Here is a 15,983-nt window from a genome sequence, read left to right as displayed (position 1 = left end):
CATGGACCCACAGTTGGAGCGGCAAATGGAAACCACCCAGAACCTGGTGGACTCCTACATGGCCATTGTCAACAAGACCGTGTGGGAACTCATGGTTGGTGTCATGCCCAAGACCATCATGCACGTCATGGTCAACAACGTGCATGCACCGCCTCTTAGGGGCAGGGGGCTCCTGTGGCACTGGGGATGCAGGTGGCCATGTTGGTCTGGGGGAGATGCCGACCAGCCCTATGGGAGCAGGTCCAGGGAGGCAGGCACGGTCCAGACCAGAGCTGTCTCATAGAAATATAGTGTGGGACTGAGGACAGTGGCCCATGCTTGTAATCCCAGCACTTTGGGAGGCCAAGGCGGGAGGATAGCTTGAGCCCAGGAGTTCGAGACCAGCCTGGGCAACATAGTGAGACCTGGTCTCTACACAAAAATTTTTTTAAATAGCTGGGCTTGGTGGTGGCACGTGCCTATAGTCCTAGCTACTCGACAGGCTGACATTGGAGGATCACTTTGAGCCCAAGAGGCTGAGGCTGCAGTGAGTGGTGATCTCACCCACTGCACTCCAGTCTTGTGACCGAGCGAGATCCTATCTCCAAAAAACATTTTTTAAAAACTGAGTGGATAGGTCCTGGTGGCGTGATAGATAGATCTGTGACCTTGGACAGGTGACTTTTCCTCTGGACCTCAGTGTCCCCATCTGAGTGAGGAAAGGGCGGTGGGGAGGCAGATCTTTGAGTCTAAGCGGTGTAGAAGCCGCATCTGAAAAGCCATACTCAGGGCTCCAAGTCCAGCACACAGTCCCAGCAGGGCCTGGCAGGAGGCCAGGGCAGCGCAGGCATCAGGTCCCAACCTCCTTCCCTCTTTGCCCACTCTCAGACCAAGGAGTTCATCTTCTCAGAGATGCTCTCCAACCTGTGGGAAGCAGAACACGCTGATGGAGGAGTCAGCAGAGCAGGCACAGCTGCATGACAAGATGTTGCGTATGCACCACGTGCTGAAGGATGCGATCGGCATCATCGGCGACATCAACACGACCACCGTCAGCATGCCCACGGGAGCCCGTGGACAACTCCTGGCTGCAGGTGCAGAGAGTCCTTGCCACACGCAGGTACCAGGTCTGGCCCCCACGGCCCCAAAGTCCCCCAGTCCCCATGGCTGTGCCTGGGGGCTCCTGGAACAGGCTCCGTGCCCAAGCTGGCAGACGTGGGTACTCTCTGGAACCGTCAGAGAGCTCGTGGTTTATGGTGTAAGGGCTGAGAGCTTGGAGGGGGTTGTGTGTGGGGCTGTACTCTGAGGCGGCCAGAGGCCTAGGAATGTCATCCTGGGCACGCTGTACCTGTTGTGCAGTCTGAGTCATGCTGCCAGGGCAGAGTATCCAGTTCCCAGTCTCGGAGTGTGAGAGCCAAATCCACTGCAGAGCAGGGGTGAGAGTCAGGGTCCCACCTCCTCTATCTGTCGCCAATCCAGTGGTGATCTAGGATAAAACCTCGAGAGTCCCATACACATGGTCAACCCACAACACACCTCACAGGCCAGGCGGGGACACACAGCCCCTTCCGTCCCTCCAGGTACCATCATAGCTGCCAGTGTGTGATGGAAGGCAGGGTCCCTGGCCCCCGCTGAAGCACTATTGCTGGCCAGCAGGCTCATGCACCTTGGCCTGTTGCTCCTAGAGGTCGCCTCTGCTATTCAGACAAGGGGACCACAGTGCCTGCTGGCCTGGCTGAGCCCACCCACCTCCCCTGCCATGGACTCTCCCTCTTCTACTTTTCCCAGCAGGAAGGGCCCAGCCTCACCTATGCGACCTGCAACCCCCAACAAGCTGAGGCTCCTCTCTTAGACTTACAAGTCTATAGCCAGTGGCATCCGGCTGCCTGCCCTCCCTGCCTCCCCCAGGGTCCCTTCAGAGGATCCTGGGCGTTCCGACCACCCAGAGGGTTCTCCGGCGATCACTCCAGACATCCATCCCTTTTAGCTTCATCATCCTGGTTCAAGCAGTGTTCCTTCTCTATCAGGCCTGGTGGCTGTTGCGTTGGGCTCCCAAAGGTGAGAGGTGGCCCCGAACCAGGGGTTGGAAAACAGGGTGACCAGAAAAGAGGGAAGCCCGAGGGGGCCGAGCATTGGTCTGAACAGTGGGTGCACTGCCTGGGTGCCGTGGACGAGGCCAGCGTGTGTGGGGAGGGGAGGGTGGCCACAGACCCCAGGCACCACCTGTGAAGCTCCAGCTCCTCCCTCTGTCTTCCTCCCCTTTCTCTTCCAGCCCCGCTTTTCCAGGAACCTTGCCACACCCTCACCTGCGCCCTCCCACAGCTGCTGTGGCACACCTGTGCTCTGCACTTGCCTCACCAGCTCTCTGCTCGCTTTTCTCCTGTTTTCTCTCTGCTTTCTCTCCAACCGCCAGCCTATCGGGTCAGGCAAATCCATCCGGTTCTGAGAGCCCCAGGCCCGCCTTTGACCTCTAAACAGATCCGTCCTCTTCTCGGAGACCTCCCTTTCCAAGTCTGCCTGGGTGACTGTTCTGCAACTTGACAGTGGCTCCCCCAGCCCCAAAGCCAGCCCCTTCATCTGTGACTTGGTCTGCTGTAGTGGTGAGCTGACACTTCCAGGTATGACTGTGGCTGAAAACGTGTGCCCCCCTCTGTGGTATGCCCCTGCCCAGTTCTATAAATATCTATAAATACACACACACACACACACACACACACACCCCTACATGTGGCCGACTGCCTTGCCTCTAGCGCTGGGAATCAGTCACCATGTTGTCCTTCTGGAGTCCTGTGTCCCAACAAGAGAAAGCTGTCCCCTGACATTGCCCCTCCAAAGTGCAGCATCTCCAGTGAGCCTCCCTGTCCTGCCCGGCCTACGGACAGCCCCTGCCATCCCTCCCGCCCCCACCAAGCATGGGAGTGCTGTGCAGGCAGCTGTGTGGCCCGGCAGTCTCTACCAGTCCTGCTGTCCCTCGGCTGAGAATCAAACCCATTTCTGGATGGCGGGGAAATGTGTCCTCTGCTGGCTGTGTTCTCTGTGGAGCTCAGGGGAGGGGAAAGGCCAAGCCATTTCTAGGGTGCTGTTGGGAGCGGTGAAAAGGCCATACCCTTTCCAAGGTTCACTTTTCCTGGAAAGCCCCTGGAGCTTCCCTGGCTCTTATCCTGTGAAGCCGGTTCTGGCCACCAGGGGGCAGGGCCATGAACTCAGCCTGGAGGGAGCCTGCGGGGCAGCCGGCACTCTGGAGGGACAGACAGAAGAGGCCACCAGNCTGGTGTCCCTGAGCCTCCCAGACCAGTGGGGATGACCCAGGCTGCTGGCAAAGCTGCTGCCCAGCCCACAGACACTGTCTGGGAGGGTGGCCCCGGCCCTCGCAGCAGCTCTGAGAAGAGGCAGCCCTCACTTCAAAACTTACAGAGCCACCCATGCCTTCCCTCAGCGCGAAGAGGCTTTTAGGAAAATGAATCATCTCAAGTTCAAACCCATGGGGTTGCTGAAAGATGAGACAGTACGGGGTGAGCTGGTGCAAGGGAGCACGGCTCTGTGCAGACTTTGCAGGGAAGGCACTTAGGAAAAGGGACTGGAGTCTGGGAGGCTGACCAGCTCAGGGTTAAAGGGAGGGGATGGAGCTGGAGTGAGCTGGCCTCATCCTCCCCTTTGGGCCTTCCAGCCTGGGCTCAGGTGATTCAAGGGAGCAAACACCTCCTTTTCCGGACCAGGGAGTTCTCGCCACATTTTGGAATCAGTACCATTCCCTTGGGGGCTGGGGGACAGCCCCCACCTCCAGACCTGGCTGGAACTGCTGCCTCAATTCTGGATCCAAAGGAACCTCTGGCAGCTTCTCCATCTCCCTCCCAGTCCAGCCTCACCTCCTCCCCCGTGAGGGCCCCAACAGCAAATCTGACAACTGGAGGAACAAGGCAGGAAGGGTAGGGTCTGAGGGAGTGACCACCTCGGAAGACAGTTCAGTCACCTTCTCTCTAGGACTCTCAGGCTTGCTTTCATATCGCTCCCTCGACATCCTTTTGCTATCATCTGGTGTGTTGACATATGGTCTTTAAAAGAAACAACACTGTTGATGTGGAGCCAACTTCCCCTTTGGGATGGTTTGGAGAAGTTAGGGTTCAGGGCATCCTCTCTTCGGCAGACTGCAGCAGTAGTAGGGGAGATATATAAAGTAAATAAAGGCCAGGCGTGGTGGTCACGCCTGTATTCCCAGTACTTTGGGAGGCCGAAGTAGGAGGATCACTTGAGGCCAGGAGTTCGAGACCAGCCTGGCCAATATTGCGACACTCCGTCTCTACTAAAAATATAAAAATTAGCTGGGCATAGTGGTGCACACCTGTAATCCCAGCTACTCGGGAGGCTGAGGCAGGAGAATGGCGTGAACTCAGGAGGCGGAGTTTGCAGGGAGCTGAGATCGGGCCACTGTACTCCAGCCTTGGCGAGCGAGACTCCATCTCCAAAAAAAAAAAAAAAAAAAAAAAAAGTAAAAGACATTTGTAACAGACAAATTTAAAATACAAAGCATGAAAATAATTAAAATACCTCAATGCAGACATGATGCATTCCTCCAGCCTCATTTTTCTGCAGAAAACCTGCAACTGGACTGTCACTTCCCAGCGAATGAAGCAGTTCCATCTTGGTATTTCCCAGGTTGACAGAAACAATGATTCATATTTACTGATAACAGTTAAAGGAAGCAGCATATTCAGAATCACATGCTATTCTCTGCATTTCACAGGGGGTCAGTTTGAATGTGACAATGAAACAACACATACTTCTCAAAGCAGGCAATTTTCTCTACCCGAACCCAATTTTTGTCTTATATTTTGTAATAAGTTCACTAAAGGTATAACCATACAGTTCTCTTTTAATGTATATTTTACTTGAATGATTATCACCTAAGGAAAATATCTACATGTTGGGGAAAAACAAGCAAAGATCAAGAGGGTATTTAAATTACAAGCATTTCCTCTGAGACCAGACTTTTAAGACTGTTGTATAATTTTGAAGGATTAGAGGCAGAACTGCCTGTAAATGTGAAGAAACCTCCTTTCACTCAGTAACTGAAGAAGGCTGCAAGGCCTTTTTCTCATGTATAACGCTGCTTTCCGATTTCCCAAAACACAGGAATTTACGAACCAGATTCCTCTCAGAAGGAAAATTATACACATGTATGAGGTTTAAACATAATCCTGTAAAAATATATCATTTAATAAAAGATATCAAATAGCAAAATGAATATATATTTAAACAAGTTGTTAGATCTTAATGAAAAACACTTTAAACAGTATCTAGTATTACAGAGCATCAGCTAACTAAAAAAATGCTCCTTATCTGAAATTTTTGATAACAAGAAAATTAAGGTGACACTATTTCTTCTTATTCAAGATCATAAATTTGACGCATCATAAGTCAGTAGAGGGCAACATTCAGCCTAATATGGTCTTCTGCTACGCCATAGTCTGTATCATTGAAATATCCAAAGACTCTCATTCCCAATAGATGAATATGTATACCCCAGTTCTGTGGACTCATTGTTACCATGTAATCCAAGTGGATTACAACCCGGTACACAAATACATAAATGTACAACTGAAACTAAATTGTAAAAAAAGAATACCTAATGCTTTCTAGATGTAATGTGCTCTGATATTTTCTATTTTATTTCAGTTTTTAAAAAATACTGGTACTAGTCACTAAGCACCTAACTTGCAGATTTGTTGTGAAGATTAGACAGTTGGTGTAAAAAAATAAATACACTGCCAGACAGTAGGTGCACAATAAATTCAGGCCATTCTTTTTGTTAATGACATACAAAATGCTAATAACCAGCTGAGTATGGTGGCTCACGCCTGTAACCCAACACTCTGGGAGGCTGAGGTGGGCAGATCATTTGAGGTCAGGAGTTCGAGACCAGCCTGGCCAATATGGTGAAACCCCATCTCTACTAAAAATACAAAAATTACCTGGGCATGGTCACACATGCCTGTAGTCCCAGCTATGCAGGAGGCTGAGGCACCAGAATTATCTGAACCCAGAAGGCAGGTTGCAGTGAGCCGAGATCACACCACTGCACTCCAGCCTGAGTGACAAAGCAAGACTCTGTCTCAAAAAACCAAACCAAAACGAAAGCCGCTAACAACCAACAAAATCATTGACCAAGCTACTCTTCCTTTCTTTGTATTTCTACTGTGTGTGCAATTTGCAATGAAAGTTCAATATAAAATCTATTTGTATTTTAAAAAATTGTATTTCTTGCAATCTAATAAATGAAAAAAAGAAAAGAACTGTAGATAGGGTCAGTGAACTTCAGCGTAATATGCACACTAAGTAGTTTTGGTAGCTGGGTGCTGCGGTGGCTCACACCTGTAATCCTAGCACTTTGGAAGGTTGAGGTGGAAGAATCCCTTGAGACCAGGAGTTCAAGATCAGCCTGGGCAACAAAGCGACACTGTCTCTACAAAAAAAAAAAAAAAAAAAAAAAAATTAGCCAGGCATGGTGGCACACACCTGTGGTCCCAGCTACTTGGGAGGCTGAGGTGAGAAGATCAGTTAAGCCCGGGAGGTGGAGGTTGTACTGAGCTGTGATCATGGCACTGCACTCTAGTCTGGACGACAGTGAGACCTTGTTTCAAAACAAACAAACAAAAAGAAGCAGTTTCATCTGTGAAACTTAAAAATATGCAAACATTGAGTTCAGATGTTTCTGAATTCTTCTTGATGCTGTCACTTCTGTAAAAGACAGATCAGCTGGAGGTTCCTGGACAGGCATCCTAGCATCAAATACAGAACATACAGAAATGTCAGAGGAACAAATTACAAGATGTCCAAGTGAACGTGAACTTGTCTATCCCATGCTTTAGTGATATTCATAACCTCTGGCCCTGAAACAGAAGTTCAGGCAATTCACATTATCGGAAACCTCATTGTAGTCGATTTTTCTCCATAACTTCCTTATCATTTGGCTCTAAGTGTGAGGAGAAAACCGTTTACTAGAATGATTGCTTCTTTTTCTTTCAAGAGAAAACAAAATCTCTTTCATATGTTAGAAAGATAACGGTGACTTCACATATTGTACAAATCAAGACTTTGAGGCTATATAGGTTTATCTTATCTCAAGAGATGTGAACTGTTTTGAGAAAGAGAATATCACTTTTTATTGTCTTTAGTTGGTTCCGAAAGCATAATTCTAGGAACAGGACAGAAAAAAATACAGTGATCTCAGTGAGAATTCAAAAATTCTGCTTCTTTAAAATGAAGGGTGTTAGGTGTGGTGGCTCATGTCTATAATCTCAACACTTTGGGAGGTCAAGACAGGAGGACTGCTTGAACCCAAGGGTTCAGGACCAGCCTGGGCAACATAGTGAGATCCCATCTCTACAAAAAATAAGGCAAATTATCCAGGCATGGTGGCACGTGCCTGTAGTCCCAGCTGCTCAGAAGCCTGGGGTGGCAGGATAGCTTGAACCTGGGAAGTCCAGGTGCACTGAGTCATGATTGCACCACTGCCTGGATAACAGAGTGAGACCTGTCTCAAAAATACAAAAACAGCTAGGCATGGTGGCTGGCACCTGTAATCTCAGCACTTTGGGAGGCCAAGGCAGGAGGATTGCTTGAGCCCAGGAGTTTGAGGCCAGCCTGTGTGACAGTGAGACTGTGTCTCAAAAAAATCCCACTAAAATTAAAAAGTCAAAAATATCAAAAAGAGATAAGGGTATAAAAATGGCCAACAAGCATCCAAGATACTCAACAACATTAGTCATTAGGTATATTAGTCCGTTCTCTCATTGCTATAAAGAATTACCTGAGACAGGGTAACTTATAGAGAAAAGAGGTTTAATGGTCTGATGTTTCACAGGCTGTACAGGAAGCATGGCTTGGGAGGCCTCAGGAAACTCACAACCATGGTGGAAGGCAAAGAGGAGTCAATGCCTTACACGGCTGGAGCAGTAGGAAGAGAGTGAAGTGAGAGGGATCACACACTTTTAAACAACCAGACCTTATGAGAACTCACTATCAGGAGAATAGCAAGGGGGAAATTGCCCCCATGATCCAATCACCTCCCACCAGGTGCCTCCTCCAATACTGGGAATTACAATTCCACATGAGATTTGGGCAGGGACACAAATCCAAACCATATCATTAGGGAAAAGCAAATGAAAACTACAGTGAGATACTAATTCACACATAGCAAGATGGCTATAATCAAGAAAACATAAAGTAGCAAGTGTTGATGAAAATACGGAGACACTGGAACTCTTGTGCGTTGCTGGTGAGGGTGTAAAATGACACAACAGCCCAGAGCAGTTCGGCAGTTCCTCAAAAAGTTAAACAGTTCTCCTAAGACCCAGCAATTCCATTCCTACATACCCCTGAATAATTAAGAATAAGAACTCAAACAAGAACTCGTAGGCCAATGTTCATAGCAGCAGGAGTTCTGAAAGCCAAACAGTGAAATATCACTCACTTTATACAACGTAATGTTATCTGGATATGAAGTACCGTCACATGCTACAACATGAACATCAAAAACATTATGTTAAATGATAGAACCACATATAAAAGGTCATATATGATTCCATTTACACAAAACATCTAGAATAGGTAAATCTATACAGAAAACAGAATAGTGGTTGCCAAGGGCTAGAGGGAGGAGGGAACGGGGAGTAATTGCTTAATACGTACGGGGTTTCCTTTTGGGGTGATGAAAATGTTTTTTTCTTTTTGAGACAAGGTCTCGCTCTGGGGCCCAGGCTGGAGTGCAGTGGCAAGATCATGGCTCACTGCAACCTTGATCTCCCAGGTTCAGGTGATCCTGTCACCTCAGCCTCCTGAGTAGCTGGAACTACATGCATGCGCCACCACGCCTGGCTAATTTTTGAATTTTTTTGGAGACAAGAGTTTTGCCATGTTGCCCAGGCTGGTCTTGCTTTGAACTCCTGGCCTCAAGTGATCCTCCCACCTTTGCCTCCCAACGTGCTGGGACTACAGGAGTGAGCCACCGCACTCAGCCAGTGAAAATGTTTTGAAATAGATAAAGGTGATGGTCACATGAACTCAGTGAATGTGATCATTGCTGTTAAATTGCACTTTTTTTTTTCTTTTTTTGAGACGGAGTCTCATTCTGTTGCCTAGGGTGGAGTGCAGTGGCAGCATCTCGGCTCACTGCAAGCTCCGCCTCCCGGGTTCACGCCATTCTCCTGCCTCAGCCTCCCGAGTAGCTGGAACTACAGGCACCCGCCACCACGCCCGGCTAATTTTTTTTTTCTTTTTTTTTTGGTAATTTTTTAGTAGAGACGGAGTTTCACCGTATTAGCCAGGCCTGACCTCATGATTTGCCCGCCTCGGCCTCCCAAAGCGCTGGGATTACAAGCCTTGAGCCACCGTGCCCGGCCGAATTTTTTTTTTTTTTTGAAACAGGACTTGGTCTCCTTTCTTGTTTCTCCCCAGCCTCTTTATGGGTGCGCGGTAAAATAACACTTACCTACCAGCTTCCATTTACTTCCGTCCCTGCCCTGTCAGACCCGGTGGGCAAGATCCCCCGCCTCCGCGGCCCACAAACTGGAAGGTGCAGCGCCCAGGGCGCACAGCTCCCGGGTGGCCGTGGGACTCATGCACAAGAAGGCCATCCCCGCACTAAGCTGAGGCGTTTCTGGAAGGTACCCTCTCCCTAGGTGCCGGCAGTGGCCGCGGAATGCGCCCGGGGGCACAGAGCGCATCATCAAGGTGGTTTGGCCACGTTGAGGCCTCCCCTGGCCTCCGTTCCCATGGGCCCCGACCCACGGCGACCTTCGCTGGCGCCCGGTTTTCACCTAAGGCGTTAGCAGCAGCAGCTTTCAGCGCGTGCGCCCGCTCGGCTGTGTCCCCACCAGCACTGAGCCAGCCAGGTGCGCGGTGGAGGGCGGGGCGACCCGGCAGGGGGCGTGGCGAAGGCCGCTGATTAACTACTGCATGTAACGGCCTCTTTACCTAAATTAGAAATTAAAGCCAGGACGCGCCACCCCCTGTGGGTCCCTGAAAAGTACAAAACTAAGTTTGGAGACAGTTCAAAGGCGCTTGCCTTGACCAGTGGCAGTTTTTGTTTCCCGCCCCCCGCACAGTCTTAGCGCTAGCGCTGCCATTGGCTCCGGCGGGGGGTGAGGCCGGAAGCTGTGCGCGGCGGAACTTTCGGCTTCGAGCTCCAGGTTGCCCTGGGCGCGTCCTTGCGGTGCCGGTTCCTGGGGCTCTCTGGCCTCGCTTGCAGCCGTTGTGTAGGGAATTGCAGCCAGCCATGGCCCCGGCCTGGCGCTGACAGACCCTGGAACGGCGTCTGACGGAGGTCAGCAAAGCCCCCGGCTGGCCCGAGTGCATCCTCACATAAGTGCGCAGATCCGGGGCTCGGGGTGCGACCGGGGTCTCAAGTGGACGCGGGTTACCGACCCCTGTCAAATTGTGTAGCTGGGGGAGGGTAAGCGGAAATGTAAATCACTTTCCCCCTTATTTCAGAGTTTATACTTTCCTAGGCTATCAAAAATTAAAAAATTGTTTTTACGTGTGGCTCTCCCAGTTGAATATTATTGAAATCAACCTAACCTCAGTTATTAACGCCTAGAAGCTCCCCTTGAGGCTTATTTCGGCCTCCATCCCCCCCACACACAAACTGTGTTGGTTTCTCCTTCCGCCTTTGTGCTCCTAAAGCACTCAGTGTTTACCTGTCATCATACTTCATTGAAAGTACAAACTTGTCACTTGTCTGTCCACCCCAACTAAGCTTCTTGAGAGTTAGAACTTTCATGTCTCTTCCCAGCACAAGCGTTTTATGTGCATTTTGTTGAAGAACTTCAAATATGATCTAAAAAATCATGACTCGGCCGGGCGCGGTGGCTCACGCCTGTAATCCCAGCACTTTGGGAGGCCGAGGCGGGCGGATCACAAGGTCAGGAGATCGAGACCACAGTGAAACCCCGTCTCTACTAAAAATACAAAAAACTAGCCGGGCGCGGTGGCGGGCGCCTGTAGTCCCAGCTACTCGGGAGGCTGAGGCAGGAGAATGGCATGAACCCAGGAGGCGGAGCTTGCAGTGAGCCGAGATCGCGCCACTGCACTCCAACCTGGGCGACAGCGTGAGACTCCGTCTCAAAAAAAAAAAAAAAAAATCATGACTCATTTGTATTTCAAACCCCAACCTCTCCCTTGAGTTCCCAGCTGACAACAACTACAGACTGAGCTTAGTTGGAATTCAGTAGCACACATGGCTTTTAACGATTTTTAAAATTTTGGTACTCTCAGCATCGCAAATTCACTGTGTCCAAAATAGAGTAGAATGTTGTTTCTACCCACCTATACTCTGCCATCCCCTTAAGTCCTTTTCCCATGCTCCACCACTCAACCCTTGCCTATTGCAGTAAATGGCAGTTCTGTCTTTCCAGTTGCTCACACACAAAACTAGGCTGCTACTTTGATGTGTTCGTTTTCCTCTATTCTGTATCTAATTCCTTAGCAATCGTGTCAGTTCTACCTCCAAACAGTACTCAGTATATTCACTGCTCTAATTCCAGCTTAAATCACCATCATCCTTTTCCTGGAATGCTGCATCAACCTTCTAATCACTCTTTCCTCCTCTTCCTTCCTCCCTTTCTTCTTCCTTCGTGTAAATCATCATTTCATCCTTCTGCTTAAAATCTTCTCTTGTTTTCTTATTACACTTAAAATGGCAAACTCTTACCCTTGAGCCCTGCGGAATTTGGCTGCCATCAGTCTCTCCAGCTTCACCTTCTGCCTCCTTCACACTGCAGCCCCGCTCACTTTTTCATTCCTCATGCTTCCCAAGCTCAGTTGCATCTTAGAGAATTTGTTCTTGCTGTTTCTTCTGCCTGGAATACATGTTTCCCAATCTTGATAGGACTATCCTTATCTGTAGGTTTCATCTCAGATGTCACATCTAAGAGAGGTTTTCCTTGACCACTGTAGCCAAAGCAAATGTTGATCACGGAAGGAATAAGGGAATGAATGAATGGAGTGGTGCAGAGTTGATAATTTAAGGCCAATTCACTACATATTTCCAAGCAAATCGATTTGTAATGCTTTTCCTGCCTAAAATTTATACAGCAGATTCACAAATACTTGGTTGACAGGTTTTAGATATCATTGTGGCTCATCAGCTTATATGTTGTTGAGGCCAGAATCTATACTTACACTTCATTCCTATTTGATTTTACAGAAGAGTTGGGGTTTTTAGTTTTCTTTTAATTAAGAGGGCTGTGAAATTATTACCTATAACTCTAAATCTCGTTTAATTCCTCCCAATAGGATTCAAGATGGATTGGCATCAAAGTTCATTTCTTTAACAAAAGTGCTTCATGAGTTTAATCAAATGTTGGAGAATGGTAGGCTCCATGGAAGCCCTTTACAAAAACTTGTGATAGGAAGTTTTGATGATGAACAGACTTTGCAACAACCTGAGTTGCAAAATGAACCAATTTTACGAAGCTTCCAGAATGCAGTTAGTGAAACAAAGATGAAGATATCAGTCTCCCTGAGAGTGAAGAACAGGAGTGTGAAGAGGATGGTTCAGAGACAGAGGCTGGTGGCCAGGAGGACCTAGAAGATTTAGAGGAGGAGGAGGAAGTGTCAGATATGGGTGGTGACAATCCTGAAGTGAGTGAGAGAGCAAACTCAAGCAAATGCGATCTGAGGAAAAGCCCAGTTTTCAGTGCTGAGAATTCTGACCTTGACTTTGGTATCAACCAATTTGGAACAGTAGAGCAAGGTGCGAAACAAAACCAAGAGAAAAGTCCATAGTAGATGAGAAATTCTTCCAACTCTTTGAAACGAAGGCTTATTTAGAAAACAGAGGAAAAGAAGAGGAATGAAAAGATGATGATGATGGTGAGGTGGACGATACTGATTGTTTTTTAAGATAGTGATTCTGATGAAGGTGAAGGGGGGCTGTTTGGAAGTAAAAAACTTAAAGTTTTGAGAGGAGAGAGCACTTTTTTCCTCCTCAAATTAGCTTTTGTTCTGTTTTTCTAGGAGAGACGTAATTGTAGTTAGAAGATTTAGAGCTAAGAAATACTGTGCTCTATCTTATCAGTTATAAATGAATCTGTACTTCCATTCAGTTTATGTTTCATTTGTTCCTCTAATAGTTTTATAGTAATGCTTTTAGTTGCCAATTTCACCTAATAACTATTTTTGGCTTATAGTATTATTAAGTTAGAAAGTAATGTAGACATACAGTACACATACAAATATATATGCATGTGTTAGTGATGTATTTTTCTATTCCTAATTAATAGTTTAAAAAATCTTTTTATTTTAGTCAGGTAAAAAAAAAGTTCCAGAAATGTGAAGTACAAAGATTTTTTGGATCCAGTTGAAAGTGATGAAGATATAGCAAGTGATCATAATGATGAGCTGGGTTCCAACAAGATGACGAAATTGCTGAAGAAGAAGCAGAATAACTAAGCATTTCTGAAATGTAAGTATTTTCAACCATCCTTTACAATGTGAGCTGGAATTGCCCAATTATGTATCTGTACTTGTGGTTTTCACATATGTTTGTTTTAAGAAGTTAGATTCTCCCCTATCAGATATTCTCAAGATAGCCAGAGGAAAGTCTCTGGATTTAAAGGGACATTAGAGATCAATTAATGAAGAAAAATATTACTGGCAGTAGCAATCAAACCTTTCTTACCAGGAACTTTGATTTGGTTTTGTGCCCCAAAAATCCTGTTATTTTTGTGAGATAGGAGGTTTGTATTATAGATTGATGAATAATTTATTTTCTATGTATTGGACACTTTTTGTTCTGTTTCTTCCATAGCATTTCACTGAAATGATACCTTCTCTTCCTTAATACCTGAATAATTTTGGAAGTTCTGAGTATTTGGTTGCATTAGGCGTATAAAAGAAGAACTTTATTAAGGGAAAATATGTTTCCTTTTGTTTTTCTAATGGAAAGCAGAATATTTCTTTTGATAAGAGCTTTGGTAGTGTAGGGATGAAGATGATGACCTGGAAGAAAGTGAAGACAGTAAACAATGTAAAGAAAACTTGAAAAGAGTGACCTTTGCTTTGCCAGATGATGAGGCAACTGAAGATGCAGGTGTTTTAAATGTAAAGAAAAATTCTGATGAAGTTAAATCCTCTTTTGAAAAAAGACAGGAAAAGGTAATTAGGAATTTAAGGAAGTTTTAATATGCTTGACATGATTGTGGAACTCAGACTACTAACAAATATTCCCTATTTTTCTTTTTTCTTCTTTTTTTTGATGGAGTCTTGCTCTGTCACCTAGGCTGGAGTGCGGTGGTGCAATCTCGGCTCACTGCAGCCTCTGACTCCTGGGTTCAAGTGATTCTGCCTCAGCCTCCTGAGTAGCTGAGACTAGAGGTGCTTTCCACCATGCCTGGCTAAGTTTTGTGTTTTTAGAAGACATGGGGTTTTACCGTGTTGGCCAGGCTGGTCTCGAACTCCTGACCTCAGGTGATCCTCCTGCCTCGGCCTCCAAAAGTGCTGAGGTTACAGGTGTGAGCCACTGTACCTCAGCCTTCCCTATTTTTCTTATACCTATTAACCATTCTTTGAAAACAAATATCTTGGCCAGGTGTGGTGGCTTACGCCTATAATCCTAGCACTTTGGTAGTCTGAAACGGGAGGATCACTTGAGCTGAGGAGTTGAAGACGAGCCTGGGCAACATAGTGAGACCTTGTCTCTACAAAAGATACAAAATTAATGGGGCATGGTGGTGTATGCCTGTAGTCCAGCTACTCGGGTGGCTGAGGCGGGAGGACCACTTGAGCCCAGGAGGTCGATGCTGCAGTGAGCTACGATCACATCACTGCTCTCCAGCCTGGGTGGTGGAGCAAGATCCTGTCTTAAAACAAACAAACAAACAAACAAACAGAAAACCGAAAATATTGCTGCTACTCTCTAAAGCAAAAGCGCGCTATATAGAGATGCCACATGGAAAGATCTGATTTGCAAAAATCAGTGCCTGCATTACCCAGCCTATAGCTTTCAATGTGGGGACTGTGTGTAAAATGGTTGTTTCTTTTCTCTCTCCTTATGTCTTTACATGTATAGCATGTCTCTCCTGATAAAGCTGTCCCGAGAGCCTCTTGTAACTGTTTTCACTGCTCTGGAGGGTACCGCCTGTGTCTTTAAGGTGCTCCACAGATTTTGGTGAGTGCCAAATAATCGTAATTTTAGTTAATATCATGACAAACATAGCTTCCAAAATATGTCGTGATTTCAGACAAGTGAAATTTCATTTAATTTTAGTAGATGTAGTCTGGCTCCAATAATTTGGCTATATTATTTATCCAATCTTAACATTTTATTATAATAAAAATAAGAATAGTGCCAGGCATAGTAGCTGACACTTGTAATCCCAGCACTTTGGGAGGCTGAGGAGGGAGGATTGCTTGAGCCCAGGAGTTTGAGACCAGCCTGGGCAACATGGTGAAACCCTGTCTCCACTAAATTTTTAAAAATGAGCTGGGCATGGTAGCGTGAGCCTATATTCTCTGCTACTCGAGGGGCTGATAGGGGATGATCGCTTCAGTCCAGGAGTTCAAGGCTGCAGTGAGCTATGATTGGACTGTGGCACTTCAGCCTGGGCAACAGAGCTGGAGAATAGGCAAATAAATGATAACAAGAATATCAAAAGAATTATTTTTTAAAATCTGCAAATCTAAATTAAATTTATCATTGTCAGATTGTCCCTAGAAGATAAATTCTAAGGAAAAAAAAAAACATCAAGTATCAATGAGTTAGTGTCCTCCCATCCCACTCCTACCCTCCCCCCACAAAAAAGAAAGAAAGGTTTGGTTTTGCTTTGAAATTAAATCAGACCTTCAAGTGAAGTTTTCAGTAAATCACGAATAATTTATTGCAATTTCCACATGTAAAGAATAAAGTAGAACTTTCAAATTTTTTTTTGAAACTGTTAGAACATGAAAACCCAAACCTGACAAAGGTACCTGGCAAAGGTAGCATTAAAACACACACTCTCTTATTC

General features: G+C 46.5%; 1 pseudogene; it reads left to right on the top strand.

Annotated features, from left to right (window-relative positions):
• Positions 1-12,274: 12,274 nt before the first annotated feature.
• LOC112627859 lies at positions 12,275-13,473 on the top strand (annotated as a pseudogene).
• The last annotated feature ends 2,510 nt before the right edge of the window (positions 13,474-15,983 follow it).

This window comes from Theropithecus gelada, chromosome 7a (genome assembly GCF_003255815.1).
Source record: "Theropithecus gelada isolate Dixy chromosome 7a, Tgel_1.0, whole genome shotgun sequence".
Classification (NCBI taxonomy): Eukaryota; Metazoa; Chordata; class Mammalia; order Primates; family Cercopithecidae; genus Theropithecus; species Theropithecus gelada.
This window is presented reverse-complemented; position numbering and strand designations above follow the sequence as displayed.